Source organism: Marmota marmota, unplaced genomic scaffold, assembly GCF_001458135.2.
Source record: "Marmota marmota marmota unplaced genomic scaffold, marMar, whole genome shotgun sequence".
NCBI lineage: Eukaryota > Metazoa > Chordata > Mammalia > Rodentia > Sciuridae > Marmota > Marmota marmota.
This window is the reverse complement of record NW_026000082.1, coordinates 18,278,551-18,295,123: the sequence shown is the minus strand read 5'-3', so window position 1 is coordinate 18,295,123 and position 16,573 is coordinate 18,278,551. Positions and strand designations below refer to the sequence as shown.

The 16,573-nt window shown below is 43.0% G+C and overlaps 1 pseudogene; it reads right to left on the bottom strand.

Moving 5' to 3' along the window:
* Positions 1 to 11,502: 11,502 nt before the first annotated feature.
* Positions 11,503 to 13,374, bottom strand: LOC125610374 (annotated as a pseudogene).
* Positions 13,375 to 16,573: the final 3,199 nt, after the last annotated feature.

The following is a 16,573-nucleotide window of genomic DNA, read 5'->3' as shown; positions in this document are numbered from 1 at the left end:
GAGAGAGGGAGTAACTTAGGACTGGTTAGCTCATCATCCTTCTTATTCTTTCAGTCTTTCAACAAATTTAATGTTTGGATGCCACATTTTAAAATATAAGTTGATATTTCTTAATGTTTCTGGGTGCTTCCTGGTTTCAGTTTAAAAGTGAAGATAAGCAGAGGAAGAGGCCATGGATCCTGAGGTGGCAGCTTGGAACAGGTACTCTTGTGCATAGTTTACCCCAGGCCCTTCCTACTTTCAGAATTCTCATAAAGTTGAGTTTGATGGTGATGCCATTTTACATTTCTCACAATTATTCATATACGAAGGCTGAATATTCCAGCCAAACATTTTTGAAAACTAAATGTTTGCTACTTTTCTCAACTGATGAAAGGCACGAAAAGAACTCTCATGTTTTTGTTTTTGTTTCTGTTTTTATCAGCTGGGGACGTTCTGTACCTCCTCTTCTCCCTGGCATGACAGACAGAGCTAGTCTGAGAAAGTGAGGTTCCTTCACCTCAGCACCCTGCGCAGTGCTGGCACACAGAGAAGCTTCACAAATATCTGTACAGTGCTTAGACTTTGCAAAGCATACCTGTGCCTCAGTTTACCAGGTGTTGCTAATGTTATTTTACAGACAAGAGAACTAGTGCACACAGACGCTAATTGATTTTCTCAAAGTCACAAAAGAAGTGTCAGAGTCAAGGGCATCATATCAAATCTAACTCCTCATTTTCTACTACTTGAGTTTATTTATTTAGTTTAGCATCTGTCCTGCAGACCCCCCTTTGGTCGTTCCAACCTGTTCTCAGATGATTGTCTCCTCATGGGCAGCTCCTAAAAGACATCAAGAGCCTTCCCACCCCAGAGCCTTTGTGCTGGCTTCCCTGCCCCAGAGTGCTCTTCCATGACTCTTCACCCCCTCAGACCGTATCATCCTTCCAGGTTCACCTTAAACATCCTCTCCAACTAGAAGCCTTCCCATATTGCCCTGTTCAAGCAGGTCCTCTCTGGTGACAGCATCTTTATTTCCTTTCTGCACTTTCTGCTGTCTGTGAAAATTATATTTAACTGTCTACTTGCCTATTTTCCCTCTTCGGCCTAAAATTAAAGGGAAGGACCTCATCTTTCTTGTCCCTCTGAAATGGCTACACCTAAGCTCTGCACAGGTAGGTTTTCACACTATGAAGGTCATAGAATATCAAAGGGAGGAGTGAACATCATCCACTGGCTTTGCCTTATCTTCTGGGGAAAATAGGCGGAGGATCTCTTCAATGAAATCTGTGAAATTCGAAAGAAAGAAATTGAAGAAGACCTTGGAAGATTGGAAGACCTCCCATGTTCTTGGATAAGCAGAATTAATATTGTCAAAGGCAGATGATGAGACAAGCTTTGTGTATTAATGTTCTGTGATCCGTGTTTTACTCAGCGCTTTCTTGGCATAGTTGGAGCTCAGGATATACATGGGAGCAAGATAAAAAGTGAATTGGAACATATGTAAGTGAACTGGGTTGTATAAGTTGCCCGGTTCCTGATAGGCTGTGGGCCTGCTTCTATCACGGGATTAAACATGTTCTGAGAAACAATGTGCTAACAAGTAATTATAAAATATGGCCTGAGGGAACAAGGTTGCCATAGGGCCAATCCTCGTGGCCTTTCTACTTACAAGCCATATGGCCCTAAGCAAGTTATCTAACCTCTCTAAGAGCAGGGTTCCTTATCTGTCAAGGAGATTGCCAATTTACTAGTTTTTAAGTGCTTAATTTAGCTCTTAAATTGATGTACACTGGGAATAAATGCTATTCAAATAAGTGTTATTTTCTTAATATATTCTTTATTTGTTTTGTTTTTCAGTCCTACTCCTCCCTGCCCCATCCTCCTCCTCAACTCTACTAGTATCTGTTCTTTTTCTGGGGGGCAGAGGGTACCAGGGATTGAAGTCAGGAGCACCCAGCCACTCAGCCACATCCCCAGCCCTATTTTGGATTTCATTTAGCACCTCGATTTTGCTGAGGCTGGCTTTCAACTCGCAGTCCTCCTGCCTCAGCCTCTCGAGCTGTTGTGATTAAAGGCATGCCCCACCATGCCCGACAGTACCTCTTCTTAACATATTATTGTCTATTGATATAAATGTAATAATATGAGCACACATCTAATATAAAATTTAAATATAACAGAGTTTTAAGATTAAAGTCTCCAGCATGTATTTTCTCATTTTGTTATAAACTTTTAAAAAAACTAAATTTCTAAAAATGCCCATACCACCAAAAGCACTATATGGAATCAATGTAAACCCATGAAAATACCAATGACATTCTTCACAGAACTAGAAAAAGCCGTATAAAATTCATTTGGAAACATAAGAGACCCAGAACAGCCAAAGCAATCCTTAGCACAAAAAAAAAAAAAAAAAAAAAAAACAGTAAAGCAGGAGGCTTCAAAACCAGACCTCATATTATACTACAGAGATATATTAGAGATGGTATTGACACCAAAACAGGCATTGAGACCAATGGAACACAGTAGGAGACACAGAGGCAAACCCACACAAATCCAGTTATCTCATACTAGAAAAAGGTGCCAAAAACATACATTGGAGAAAACATATACTTTCTAACAAATGATGCTGGGAAAACTGGAAATTCATATGTAGTAGACTGAAATTTAACCCCGATCCCTCACCCTTCACAAAACTCAACTCAAAGTGGATCAAAGACCTAGGAATTAGACCAGAAACCCTGCACCTGCTAAAACAAAATGTAGGCCCACCATTCTGACATGTTGACACAGGAGCCAACTTCCTTAATGAGACTCCTCAAGTACAAGAAATAAAATAAAAATTAATAAGCAGAATGACATCAAATTAAAAAACTTGTGCCCCGAAAAGGAATCAAGACTGTGAAGAGAGATCCCACATAATGGAATATCTTTGCCACCTGCTCCTCAGATAGGGCATTAATATTGAGAATATACAACTAAAAAACTTAACACCAAAATACCAAATAACCCAATTAATACATGGGTAAAAGAACTAGAGACATTTCTCAAATGAAGAAATACAAATTGTCAATAAATACATGGAAAAAATGTTTTATATCTCTAGCAATCAGGGAAATTAAATCTAAATTACATTGAGATTTCATCTCATTCCATTCAGAATGGCAATTATCAAGACTAATAATAAATGTTGGCAAGAATGTGGGGGAAAAGGTGTACTTATACATTTTTGGTGGGACTGCTAATTAGTGCAACCACCCTAGAGAATGGTATGGAGTATATATCCAAAAGATTTAAAATCAGCATACTACAGTGATGTAGCCACATCAATGTTTATAGTAGCACGATTCACAAAAAGCTAAGCTATGGAACCAACCTAGGTGCCCTTGCCCTTCAACAGATGAATGGATAAAAAAAAAAACTGTGAGATACACACACACACTCACACACACACACACACACACACACAAATGAAGTATCACTTAGCCATTAAGAAGAATGATTTAATGACATTTGCCAGTAAATGGATGAGTCTGGAGCCTATCATGCTAAGTGAAATAAGCCAGTCCCCAAAAGCCAAAAGTCAAATGTTTTCACTGATATGTGGAAGCTAACCCACAGTTAGGGGGGTTGGAGAAGAATGGAAGTTCAAGTAGATTAGACAAAGGCAATGAAGGGAAGGGCAGGAGAATAGGAAAAGGAAAGACAGTGGAATACATCTGAAATAATTTTCCTATGTCCATTTATGAATACAACATAGTGAATCCCACCATTGTGTACACCCACAAGAATGGGGTCCTGTTAAAATAAGATATATTCCATACTTATATAAATATATCAAAATGAATTCTACTGTCTTGTATAACCATTTTTTAATAAAGGCACCATTCAGAGTTGTTAGGTTATACAGCAAATCTTTATTTTCAAATTTAGTAAGTTTATGGAGATGTATATAAATGACAACTTGCCAAGGGTGGAATGTGATGTTTATGATTCACCCTAGCAAGGCTGAATTGCTCACTTATTCAATTAAATGCTGAAGGTTGGTCAGTTGAAGGTAGGTCGGGGTCAACTATCTCTGCCATTGGAGCTCACCATTGGGATCTCTGAAGAGGGGTGGGTGTTGGACACCAAAGTATTCCGGGCATGATGGGTTCTTGTGCTCTCTTCCAGAATAATCAGGCACATGGACAGTATAACAGGACCAAGGCTCTTCACTGGGGGCTTCTGCAGAAGCAAGAGGGAGATGTAGTGTTGACCAAGAGTGTCAGGCTGGCTCAAAGGACAATGGTGTTCAGGTTAGATGGCATCTGGAAGGTAGGCAGGAACCCATTCCCTTGATTTTATCCCATGGAGGGGGTGGTTTAGTTGCACCCATGTTTGTCTTCATCAAGCCTCTTCAAGCAATGCCTGCCTCATTGCGTCTTAGTCTCCTCTTGGGGTGTGGTTTTTATCATGCTAATAAGGTGAAGATAACTTTAGGTTACTTTAGCGAGTATGCTACACAGGTGTTGCCCCCTCACCACCATCTGGGAAGGCACCAAATTCATTTTCAGAACAGGGCAGACTGTCATTCTGGGTTTGATTTTGCCATCCTTGTTCCTTCTGCCTCAGGAGGCTGAGCTGACTTCCCAGCCTCCCATCTCCTGGAGATTGCTTCATTCCATAGCCCTGAAGACTGGGTCCACTTTTTGACTCCTAATTTTCTGTTATGTCTGTTCAACTCAGCAGACTGAAACCTAGCTTGCCTGTCTCAGAATCAGGTTAGTCAGTGAGGAGCGATGTGGGGTCGAGAAGTCTGCTCAGTGCCGGCTAACTGGAGGATGGGAACATTTCAGCCAAGGCTTGAGACAGTGTGTGCAGAGAGGCAATTTTTAAGTCCCAAGAAGAGGTCTGGGGAGTTAGAATGATCCCTAAAAGTCATAAATTATCTTTAGTGTATTTTTTCACAAGAAAAAACCACAATAACTGGCTGGACTCCCCAAAGGGAGGCCGTCCACGTGTGCCTAAAGTTACTCATTATCCACACATGTGAGCAACCAAAATGAAAACAAAATAAGGGTGCTCACAGAAATTTAAAATTAGGCATGAAGATCAAAATAACTATGAAATTATGCAGAACTCTATAAATCCCATTCTCTCCACCACCACCTCATCCATCCACCCCCTCCCTTTCTTTCTTTCTTTCTTCTTTGCTTTTTTTTTTTTTAATATGTTTTGGGACCAGGATTGAACCTAAGGATGCTTAAACACTGAGCCACATCCCAATCCCTTTTAATTTTTTTTTTTTTTTTTTGAGGCAGGGTCTCACTAGGGCCTCATTAAGTTGCTGAGGCTGGCTTTGAACTTGTGATTCTCCTCCCAAGACACTGGGATTAACGGCATGTACCACCACATCTGGCTCCTTTGCAATCTTTAATCTACTTTTTCTAGTTTTATTTTTGGCTTTATAAAATTTCCCATTCTATAGCTGTGAGTGGAAGCTTATAATATCTGTCCTTTTGTGGCTGGCTCATTTCGCTGAGCAGACTCTTATCAAGGCCATTCGTGCTACACCATACAACAGATTTCATTCCTTTTTATAACTCAATAATATCTTATTGTATGTATAGGCTGTATGTTTGGTATCCATTCATTTTTTGATAGACACTCAGGTGTACTCCACCTTATGACTCTTATGAACAATGCTGCTATGAACACTGACTTACCAATACCTATTTTAGTGCCCATTTTCAATTATTTAGGATAAATACCTGGTAGTGGAATTGCTGAAACCTACACTAATTCTTTTTATAACTTTCTTTCTTCATAATTGTTTCTATCTTGTTTCCTAAAGCTCACCTTTACCTGTAATGGGTAAGAGTTCCATAAGAGTTGTGCACATTCTGTCCAAAATTTCTTATTCTCCTTAAAAATTAATTTAATGCACCCTAAGGGGTGTCTTATTATGGGTTTGATTTACATCATTAGTTTAACAACAAGTGATGTTGAGCATCCTGTCCTTCTAATGGCCATATGCCCATATTATTCAGAGGAAGTGTCTATTGAAGTTCTGTGCCTATTTGTTTTCATGGGATGATTGTGTTTTTGTTGTTAAATTGGGGTTTTTCATATATCTTCATTTGATTTAAAAACATGTTCTGCCCTTCTGTGGGCTCTCTTAACTCTCCAATCCATTTTGGTTATTTTATGTGTATGGAAGTGGTAAGTACCGAAGTTGCTCATTACATGTGGACATTCAGATTTCTCCCTCTTGCCCACCTTCTCCTGCTCTTGGGTTAGGGTCAGGTCTCCACCTCTGGGACTCAGACATTGACACTTGCCCTCATGTGCAGCTCCTCCTTTGCTTCCACAGGACTGAGTGTCATAATGGTAATTAGCTCCCCTTTGTCCTCTGCTCTCTGAGCATGGCCAGCGTGAGCCCCCCACCCCGTCCCACCTGATGCCAGAAGACTGCCATTCAGCCTGTCCAGGACCCTCCCATCTCACTCTCCTTGCTTCATTCATACTTGAATCAGGCAGTTCATGTTCAGTCTGCCCTCTCTGGTTCCTTCTTAGTGCAGGGACATGGGAAGTCGGGGAAGAATATAGGGAACAGATACAAGAAGTAGAACCCAAGTAAGAAGCCTTAGCACCCAGGCAATCACCAGATGTAAGCATGGTCAGTGAAGCCGTCCTCCCTCAGTATGGCCACTCAGGTTTCAGTTACCTCCACTGGCCCTCCTTCTCAGCTCAAGTCTCTGACTTAATATGACTTAGAAAAAAATCTAGTGTGAGGAACACTAGTCCTTGAATAGAATTTTTTTAATTGATTTTATTTTTTAAATAAATGACAGTGGAATGCATTGCAATTCTTATTACACATATGGAGCACAATTTTTCATATCTGTTTGTATACAAAGTATGTTCACACCAATTCATGTCTTCATACATGTACTTTGGATAATGATGTCTATAACATTCCACCATCATTTCTAACCCCATGTCCCCTCCCTTCCCCTCCCACCCCTCTGCCCTATCTAGAGTTCTTCTATTCCTCCCATGCTCCCCCTCCCTACCCCACTGTGAGTCAGTCCCCTTATATTAGAGAAAACAGTTGGCAGTTGTTTTTTGGGGATCGGCTAACTTCACTTAGCATTAACTTCTCCAACGTCACCCATTTACCTGCAAATGTCATGATTTTATTCTCTTTTATTGCTGAGTAATATTCCATTGTGTATATATGCCACATTTTTAATCCATTCATCTACTGAAGGGCATCTAGGTTGGTTCCATATTGTAGCTATTGTGAATTGTGCTGCTATAAACATTGATGTGGCTATGTCCCTGTGGTGTGCTGTTTTTAAGTCCTTTGGGTATAGACCGAGGAAAGGAATAGCTGGGTCAAAAGGTGGTTCCATTCCCAGTTTTCCAAGGAATCTCCATACTGCTTTCCATATTGGCTGCACCAATTTGCAGTCCCACCAACAATGCATGGGTGTGCCTTTTTCCCCACATCCTCGCCAACACTTATTGTTGTTTGAATTCTGCTTTCTTTCCCTAACAAGTATGAACTTCTCCTTCTGAATTTCTATGGAAGAGACCTTGTCAAAAAGCTGAGGCTACATGGAGCCCTCAACCAGTGGGCAGGTGCGGGGCATCAGGGATCCTATGAACAAGGTGACCTGGAGTGGGTGGGCTGCATCTGGTGAGGCAGGGTCCTGGCACCACAAAGCAGATCTCATCTCCTCCTCCTTCCTCTGTAGTGACCTGTCTCTTCTCTTTTCCCAATCTTCCATCTTTTCCCTCCATCTTCTTCCAAGGGAAGATAGGCACTTCATCCAACTAATAATAATATTAGTGCTAATATTATTAATGCTAAGTGAAGTTAGCCAATCCCAAATGTGAATGTTTTTTTTTTCAACCTCATGAATGTTGTTGCAGGAAGGAGGGAAATTAAGAGATTTGGGTAAGAGATGTACAGGAGAGACACAGATACAAAAATTGGGTGACAGGAAGGAATGTGTTAGGCTGAATATGACTCACACAATGTACACATCCTTGACCAGGGAGAATGATTATGATGTCCTGTATTATCATAGTGGACACATTGTAATCACAAAGGTCCTTGTACTAGAGATTTGATGTGAGGACAGAAGTAGAGAGATTTAAAGGTGTTGCAGGATTTGAATATTGACCATGGGTCCTGAAGCCCAGCAATGCAGCTCTAAGTAATGGAAATGACAAAAGGAAGAGGCACACTACTGCCCTGGATATGTAGAAACAGCACAATTACTTTGGTTGCATCTCAAGGAAACCCATGATAGAACTTTGATCTTCAGAACCATAAGGAACTAGATTTCTGTCATGCAAAGTCACTGAGGTTGTTGTCATTTTTTAAAATATATTTTTAAGAGAGAGAGAATTTTTAATATTTATTTTTTAGTTTTTGGCAGACACAACATCTTTGTTTGTATGTGGTGCTGAGGATCGAACCTGGGCCGCACGCATGCCAGGCAAGCGCGCTACCACTTGAGCCACATCCCCAGCCCCTTGTTGTCATTTTTTATAGCAGCAGTAAGAAACTCATAGATAGATAAACAAACAGCACAAGGGAAAATGATTGGTAAAGGACAGACAGGGTGGTAGGCAGGCAGGTGACCAGGAGATAAAGATACAGGCAGGAGGGTGAAAGTTATAAAGAGAAGCAGGTAGAAAGCCTGGAGTTAAGTGAGAGACAGAGGGCCAACAGACAGGAGGACAGGGGGCAGGAGAGCAGGCAGGTGGGAGAAGGGCAGGTAAAAAGATAGAAAGTTTTGTAATGTTTTGAACAACCAATAATAATAAAAAAAAAAAGAAAAGTATGTCATCTACATAAAAAAAAAGATAGAAAGCAAGATGTTGGGGCAACAGTCAGGGACCAGAGCAGGTGACAGGTAGCAGCAGGAGGCCCTCAGAGCTTGTCCTTGGCCTCACCAGTATTATTGGAACTTCTTGAGATGCAGGTGGATCCCACTCATGGGCTTCAGCACAAAGTGTGCCAAGGGGAAAGGAACCTGGTGGAATCTGGCAGCAGCTCAGAATGGAGCAGAGTCAGGGCCACAGCCACCTTCATTCATCTCATTCATGCAAAATTGCTTCCAATGCAGTGCCTAGGTCAGGCAGGGACAGTGAAAGAGAAGTGGCCTCAGGTCCCATTCTGATCTGGACAGGCATTGGCCCCTAAGTCATAGCCCGGAGCTGGTCATGCAGGGGCTGCTTTATGGGGCCTAGCTAACACCTTCTTTACAGGCTACTCAAACCTCTACTTCAGACCATTGTTCGCAATTTCCAGACCTTTGACAAGGCCTCCCACACTTTTTTGTGCTAACCCTGATGCTATTTCTGCTCTGATGGGCATAAAATCTCTGTGAGCACACCATCGAACTCAGAGGGACAGTGTCCAATCATACGAGTCATCGAGAGTTAATTATTGGATAATTCACTGCTCCACTAAGTTTCTAGTTTGCCAGTGTGAAAAACACTGGTAGGGTCACATGGGTTGGGGGAGGGTACCACATTCCCAGGGATCACCATGTAGTGGGACAAACAGGGACCCAAATTCTCCATCTCAATCCTCCAAATTGGTGGGAAAGAGGAATTTTTGTCAACCTTCAGTCCCCTTCACCTGCACTTCTGGGGTCTCCCTGACTCCCCTCCCCAAACGCTCATACACCATTCCCTTCAACAGGTAGGAGAGTGTCCAAATGGCTCAGCTCCCTCCACATCTGCTGTGCACTGCTGCCTCAACCACGCCTTGTCTCTCCAGTCGCCCTTCCTAGCTTAGCTCCTGCTATTGGAATCACTGAAATTGCCCTCCTCACCATTCAGACCAGTGACCAGCTGGCTCTCACCCTCTGCTGGAGTCCTTCTCCCTCCCAGGCCCCTAAGCTGCCATCCCTGCTTTATTCAAGGACACCATTATGTTTTGGATATGAGATATCCCCCAGAAGCTCATGTGTGTGTGTGAGACAATGCAAGAAGATTTAGAGGAGAAATGATTGGGTTTTGAGAGCCTTAACCCAATCAGTGAATTAATCCCATGACAGGATTAACTGAGTGATAACTGAAGGCAGGTAGGATGTGGCTGGAGGAGGTGGGCATTGAGAGCATGCCTTTGGGGTATATATTTGTATCTGGTGAGTGGAGTCTCTCTCTGTTTCCTGATCATCATGTGAGCCACTTCCCTCACCGTACTCTTCAGCCATGATGTTCAGCCTCCTCCCAACCCCAAGGAATGGAGCCAGCTATCTATGGATGAGACCTTGAAATCACAAGCCCCAAAGTAAACTCTTTTCTTGTCAGGTCTTTTAGTCACAGCAGCAAAAAGGTGACTAAAATAGACACACCACAGTCCAGGGCTTCCAACAGTGCCAGAGACATAAAACCTTCCATATGCTTCTCAGTGAGTGAATGGAGACTAGAAAAAAATGAAGAAAGGAATCATATCTGTCTCAAATGTTGGTGTCTCATCCTGTACAACACCCCTCTACTTTTGTTGCTGAACTTGGATAGAATCCTGTATCTCTGTGTTTCTATCTTTGAGCACAATATAGCATAGAAAAACATACACTTAACTTCTTTTGTGTTTGAATTAATTTAGTAGAACTTCAAAAATAAATTGAAATGCAGTGGAAAAAAATGAAGGATAAGTATTTCCAGCTAGTAATTGAGCTATCTAATATTCTCCTGCCCTCAAATGGTAGCACCATGATTTATAGTTAATGTCTAAGAGGGAGTTCTCAACTCCAGGAAAACCTTTATCCTAGAGAGATGGATTCTCTAGGATAAAGATAAACCATTTAATACTGATTCTGTGAAAGTTGGCTTGAAATTGTAGAATTCACGGAATTATTGACTTCTATTAATTATTTAGTAGGTTCATGGCCATGTGTACTTCTCAGGCTGATTCTTGCAGCCTTGGTGGGTTTTCTCAGCAGCTCTTTTGAACTGGTCCTATCCAGCTCAACAGCTATTTCAGGTGTATTTGGGAGTACACATGACATGTGCTCTGTGTTTAGCATCCTCATTCTTGCCAGTGTTTGACTAGGTGGGCCATGACACTATGGTGTAGAGATCCTTCTCCACATGCAGAATTTTGCTGACTGGGAAAGTAGATATATGTAATGAGTAACATGCAGTGAAATATTTTTTGAGCCAGAAGCTAAAACTGTGAGACAACATTCACTGGTGTTCAGCCTTCTACAATGGGCTGAAAACTCTCACATGCATGGCTTCAGTAATAGGACCAGAAAGGCCTGTATGATTCTTCTAAATATATGGAAATATTTCAATGATAAATTGTAGTGGCCAACTAGGGAATTAAACAGAAAAGGTGGTGGGCTCCATTGACAAAGTGGGAAAAGAGAGAAATCCATCCTTTATGACATCTGTAAATTGATAAAAAGAAACACAGGAAGGTTAGTTTACATGGTAAAAACTCATTCTGAAATTCCATACTCCAGCAGTGAGGAAAACACCAAAATATCCTGAAATTTGAAATGTTCACTGACATTGATTTTGGATGACCATTGGAAAGGGTGGGTGGAACAAACTCTCCATGATATGCCCTGGAATGCTACTTTGGTACTCAGAGACCCCCACATGATGCCTGCTTCCAGCAAACACCAACAATAGTGGCATACCTGAAGATGTCACAAAGAAACATAAGGAATTATAGAGGGATGTGACCATAGACTCCCTGGTTCTCCATCTCATCCTGCATGACCACATGGAGGACACCTCACCTTAATCCTCCTGAGAAGATGGGAAAGAGGGGCTGGGTCTAGCAGAACCAGATATACAAAAGGGGAAGGGTTAAACATCTGCAGGGAGAGAACCAAGGCCAGGACAGGTAGGGGTCAAGTCCCTGGTTTCAACCCATGAGGGCACAGAATGCCCAGAGGTGGGAGGAGGAGGACGTGTTCATCCCAGAGAATTCCTCTCCTACCTTCTTCCCAGGGTCCTCTTATCTCTGGCTTTGGCCATACCTTTGGGTTGTGGTGAAGGGTGTAAGTGAAGAGTGTGACTGTGATACTTGTGAAGCAGATAGGAGACAGTGAGAGACTGATTTTGCCAGAGAGGCCTTAGCCTCTCAGCCAGCAGGAGACCTGCACACAGAAAGAGCCTGGGACCATAAATCATCATCATTTTGATCAAGGTGGTCCTGTTAGAGGGAGACAAGCTGGGTTTGGCAAAATACCTTGGAATGGAAAAGGAACAGAAAACTACCAACTCAGGAATGAAAAGGAAGCAATTATCAGAGCCTTATGGTCTTTACTAATTAAAAAGACAATGCACATTCATTAAATGCCTTCCAAGAGCTTTTGGAGGATGTACATTAACTTACCCAATACTCAGAAGCACCCTCCAAGGAAGACATTATTTATTCTCACTTTTCAAATGAGATCCTTGAGTCTCACAAAATTAATTATTCTGTGTAAGTTTCCATAGCTAGAATGTGGCAGGACTGACAACATACGCAATGGTGAATGTTTCAACTGGTGGCTTCCTCCCACAGCTGGGGTGTCATCTCTGGTCATCAGTTGCTTTATTCCATCAACCTTAGGGCTCTTCAGAGACTGTACTACATCTGACTCATGACACAGGATTTCTTGATCTCCCTCATTTCACTTGACACCATAAGAAAAGCCCACTTCTCTTTCTGCCTTTGCTTGTTTCTCTCTCTATCCTCCACATCTTAGGGAATGAAATTTTAGGATAAAGTTTTAGGGACAGATACATAGGTAAACATTCATTTACTGAGCTTTTGCTGAAGTAAAGCTCAGTATTTCATAAGTTGCATCCTAATTTCAAAGTAAGACTCCTTTGCCATATCAATAAAGGGAGACCCAGCAAGTTTCAGAACTGGTAAAGCACATTCTAATCCTCCTTGGTCCCTTGGGAGAGTCTAGGTGAGTGAGTCTGGGAAGCGCATATTTTGGGGTAAGGAACACCCACCAGGGAAGGTGACAGGTTTTGTTGAGTTCTGTGCTCACAGCTGGTACTGATGGATGGATCCTCATGGCCTCTTTGATGCACGTGATGGCGTAGGGTATCTGGTCCAGGTAGTCACTGAGGTGAAGGCCATTCTGAGAGCCTGGGCAGATCAGCAGCTTGTCCCTACCAGAGGCAGGGCTCTCCCACCTCTTGAGCTCTCACTCACCAGGTGATGGAGGCTCCATCCCCCAGGAGGCTCTGGACCTCCTCCCTGCACTTCTTCTGATGCTCAGGGTGTGCAGCCAGAGCATAGAAGATCCAGGAGATAGCACTGACTGTGGTGTCATGGCCCTCAAACATGAAGGTGTCCACCTCGGCACGCAGGTCCTCATCAGACAGGCTGCTCCAATTCTCCATCTGGGGAGGCCATGGCTGAGAAGGCAGGGTTTGTCCCTCCCATTGCTCCTGGGCAAAGCCTCAGGCTTCTTTCCTACACACTCACTTTGGTGAGCAGGAGGATGTCCTGGAAATCCAACCATCTCTTCCTCCAGCTCTCCCTTGTCCTGCAGCTGAGCCTCTGCCTGATCACTTGCTCTGTCCCAGGACAGCAGTTACCAAGCAGAGCAGACAGCAAACCGCCAATAGGTGCATGTAGCCACTGTCATAATCTGAGTGCCCTGTAGAGCTCAAGATGCTGGTGGGGGTAGGGATGTGGGCAGGGTGGGAATCCAACACCATCTGATGCATGTGAGACCTCCACTCAGGAGCACAATTCATGGAGCTGCTGTTGAATGTGCTGGGATGGATCTTATTCAACACCCCCGATACAATGGCACAAGTAATCGCCTATATAGCACCTGACACCCTATAATCTGGACTCACAGACAGTCAACTAGGGAATTATGCCAAATGAGTATACCCAGCCCCTGCACACACAGGGGGGCCGGCTCTGCCTGAGGGGTCGTGGCCAGCTCATTTTAGCTGAGTCTGTTAAAGGAGAGAAAACAGAAGGAGGGGACAAAAGCTGTGTGCTCATAGGCCATTGGAGGTCAGTTTATAGATCCTCTCATTACCATAAAAGGCATTCCTCACATGGGAAAGGCCAATTAAGTCCAAGAAGGGAGGCAGAACATACTAGAAATGGGAAGGTCTAACTGGGAGGCATTATGGGTTCTGGGTGAAGATTCACTAAAACTTCTGTCTTACAGCTCCTGTGACCTGCAGGCCTTTAAAGAATGACATAGCAGCCAGGCTTTCATCCATGTTAGGGATCAGGGATCTGCGGCTGGGACAGGGTGGATCTGGTCAGAAATTAGAGCTTGACTTAAGGCGTGGGTCAAAATCTCACTTTTGTCACAGATCCTTGTGGGTTTTATATATATATATATATATATATATATAATGATGGCTTAGTTATTTCATTAAGTAAACAGGGAAAAATTAGAGGTTTCTTTTTTTTTCTTTTTTTTATTGGTTGTTCAAAACATTACAAAGCTCTTGACATATCATATTTCATACATTAGATTCAAGTGGGTTATGAACTCCCATTTTTACCCCAAATACAGATTGCAGAATCACATCGGTTACACATCCACATTTTTACATAATGCCATATTAGTGACTGTTGTATTCTGCTACCTTTCCTATCCTCTACTATCCCCCCTCCCCTCCCCTCCCATCTTCTCTCTCTACCCCATCTACTGTAATTCATTTCTCTCCTTGTTTTTTTTCCCATTCCCCTCACAACCTCTTATATGTAATTTTGTATAACAATGAGGTTCTCCTTCCATTTCCATGCAATTTCCCTTTTCTCTCCCTTTCCCTCCCACCTCATGTCTCTGTTTAATGTTAATCTTTTCCTCCTGCTCTTCCTCCCTGCTCTGTTCTTAGTTGCCCTCATTATATCAAAGAAGATATTTAGCATTTGTTTTTTAGGGATTGACTAGCTTCACTTAGCATAATCTGCTCTAATGCCATCCATTTCCCTGCAAATTCCATGATTTTGTCANCTATTGTGAATTGTGCTGCTATGAACAAAGATGTGGCAGTATCCCTGTAGTATGCTCTTTTAAGGTCTTCAGGGAATAGTTCGAGAAGGGCAATAGCTGGGTCACATGGTGGTTCCATTCCCAGCTTTCCCAGGAATCTCCATACTGCTTTCCAAATTGGCTGCACCAGTCCCACCAGCAATGTATAAGAGTACCCTTTTCCCCACATCCTGTACCCTTTTCCCCACATCCTTAGAGGTTTCAAACCAAAGTCCACATGGATATGAAGTTTGTTTTTCAGTTACAGGACAATGTACCTAATAGATTGCCTCAGACTGTTTTTCTAAAAAAGTGGGAAAAAGGCAAAAAAAAAAAAAAAAATCCAGCTCACTCAGCTGTTTTACATGTCCAGTAAATATTATTGGTATATGCTAGGTTGTATCCAGGGAGAATGACAAATAGATTTTTTTAGATATTGATTAATGAATTGCCACTTTTTTTCAAGACTTTCACAGACCCAGGACATGTTCTCCAAAGGGAAGAGATGAAAACTGCTGAGATGGGGTTTCACTCTCACCTGATCTCCCCAGAATCACCCTCAGGTAGTCAGGAAGCTCCCCAGGAACCACGGTGGGCAGGCACTTGGGAACCCATCTACCCATATTGTGGGAGGCCAACCTTACATGTGACTGAGTCACACTCCCCGGCTGGGTGCTGAGGCTCTCAGTCACAGAAATGTGGCAGAGCTTTCCCCACCCTTCTTGGGTGCGAGGGTCGGTGTCTCGTGCATGGGTGTGTCTTGCTATAGCCCCATGGGTGAAGCTATGCTCACCTGTTCCTTTGTAATATAACCCCTTGCCCTGTTTAGGATAGAATCTTCCATGGAAGTGCCTTGTGTGTGTCCCCTTCTCTTACTGTGCCCTTGGGTGTGGCCTACCCAGGTGTCAGTCAACCTGCTGACAGTGGACATCATGAAGATAGACTCAGCCCCCTGAAACCTGACCCCTTGCCTCATTTGAATAGCTTCTCCTCAATAAAAGGGGTCAGCGCGTGCTCTCGCTCTCTCTCTTTCTGCAGACCCTTAAGGTCAGAGGAGCCGTCACAGCAACCCCAAAGAAAAAGGTATTTGTGTCTCTTGTGTGGCTATTTCATGTAGCCCAGTTAGCCCAGTTTAACTAGAGTGACCCCTGAGCCTTTTAGTCTTAAGAACAGAAATTAGGTACCATATCAGAATGTATTGCAACTCCTGGTTCTCTTGGACTTGATATCAGTGGAAAGACAAATCTTTAAAAATCATCTTTTATTTCAAGGTTTGAGATTAGAGAGTAAAGTGACCACAGGGACATATTTCTGGATCTTTCAGCAGAAGTGAGGGACTTGGAGCTGTTTCTGCTGAGCTGTGGGGGTCAGAGCCTCAGCTCTCTGCATGAGCTTCATATCCTCCACCTCCTCTTAAGTGTGGTCAGCACACAACCCCTTACAGAGCTTCTCTCCCTGCTGCCCCTTACTGAGCTCTGTGACCACGTCAGGGCTGGCAGAACAGGGAGTTGACCCTGTCCCTCTGCTGCTCTCAGGCTGCTCTTTCCTCTTCTTCCTCTAACTCCACACATCATGCCCAGCTCTGTTCTGGGCACTGAGGTTCAGGAAGG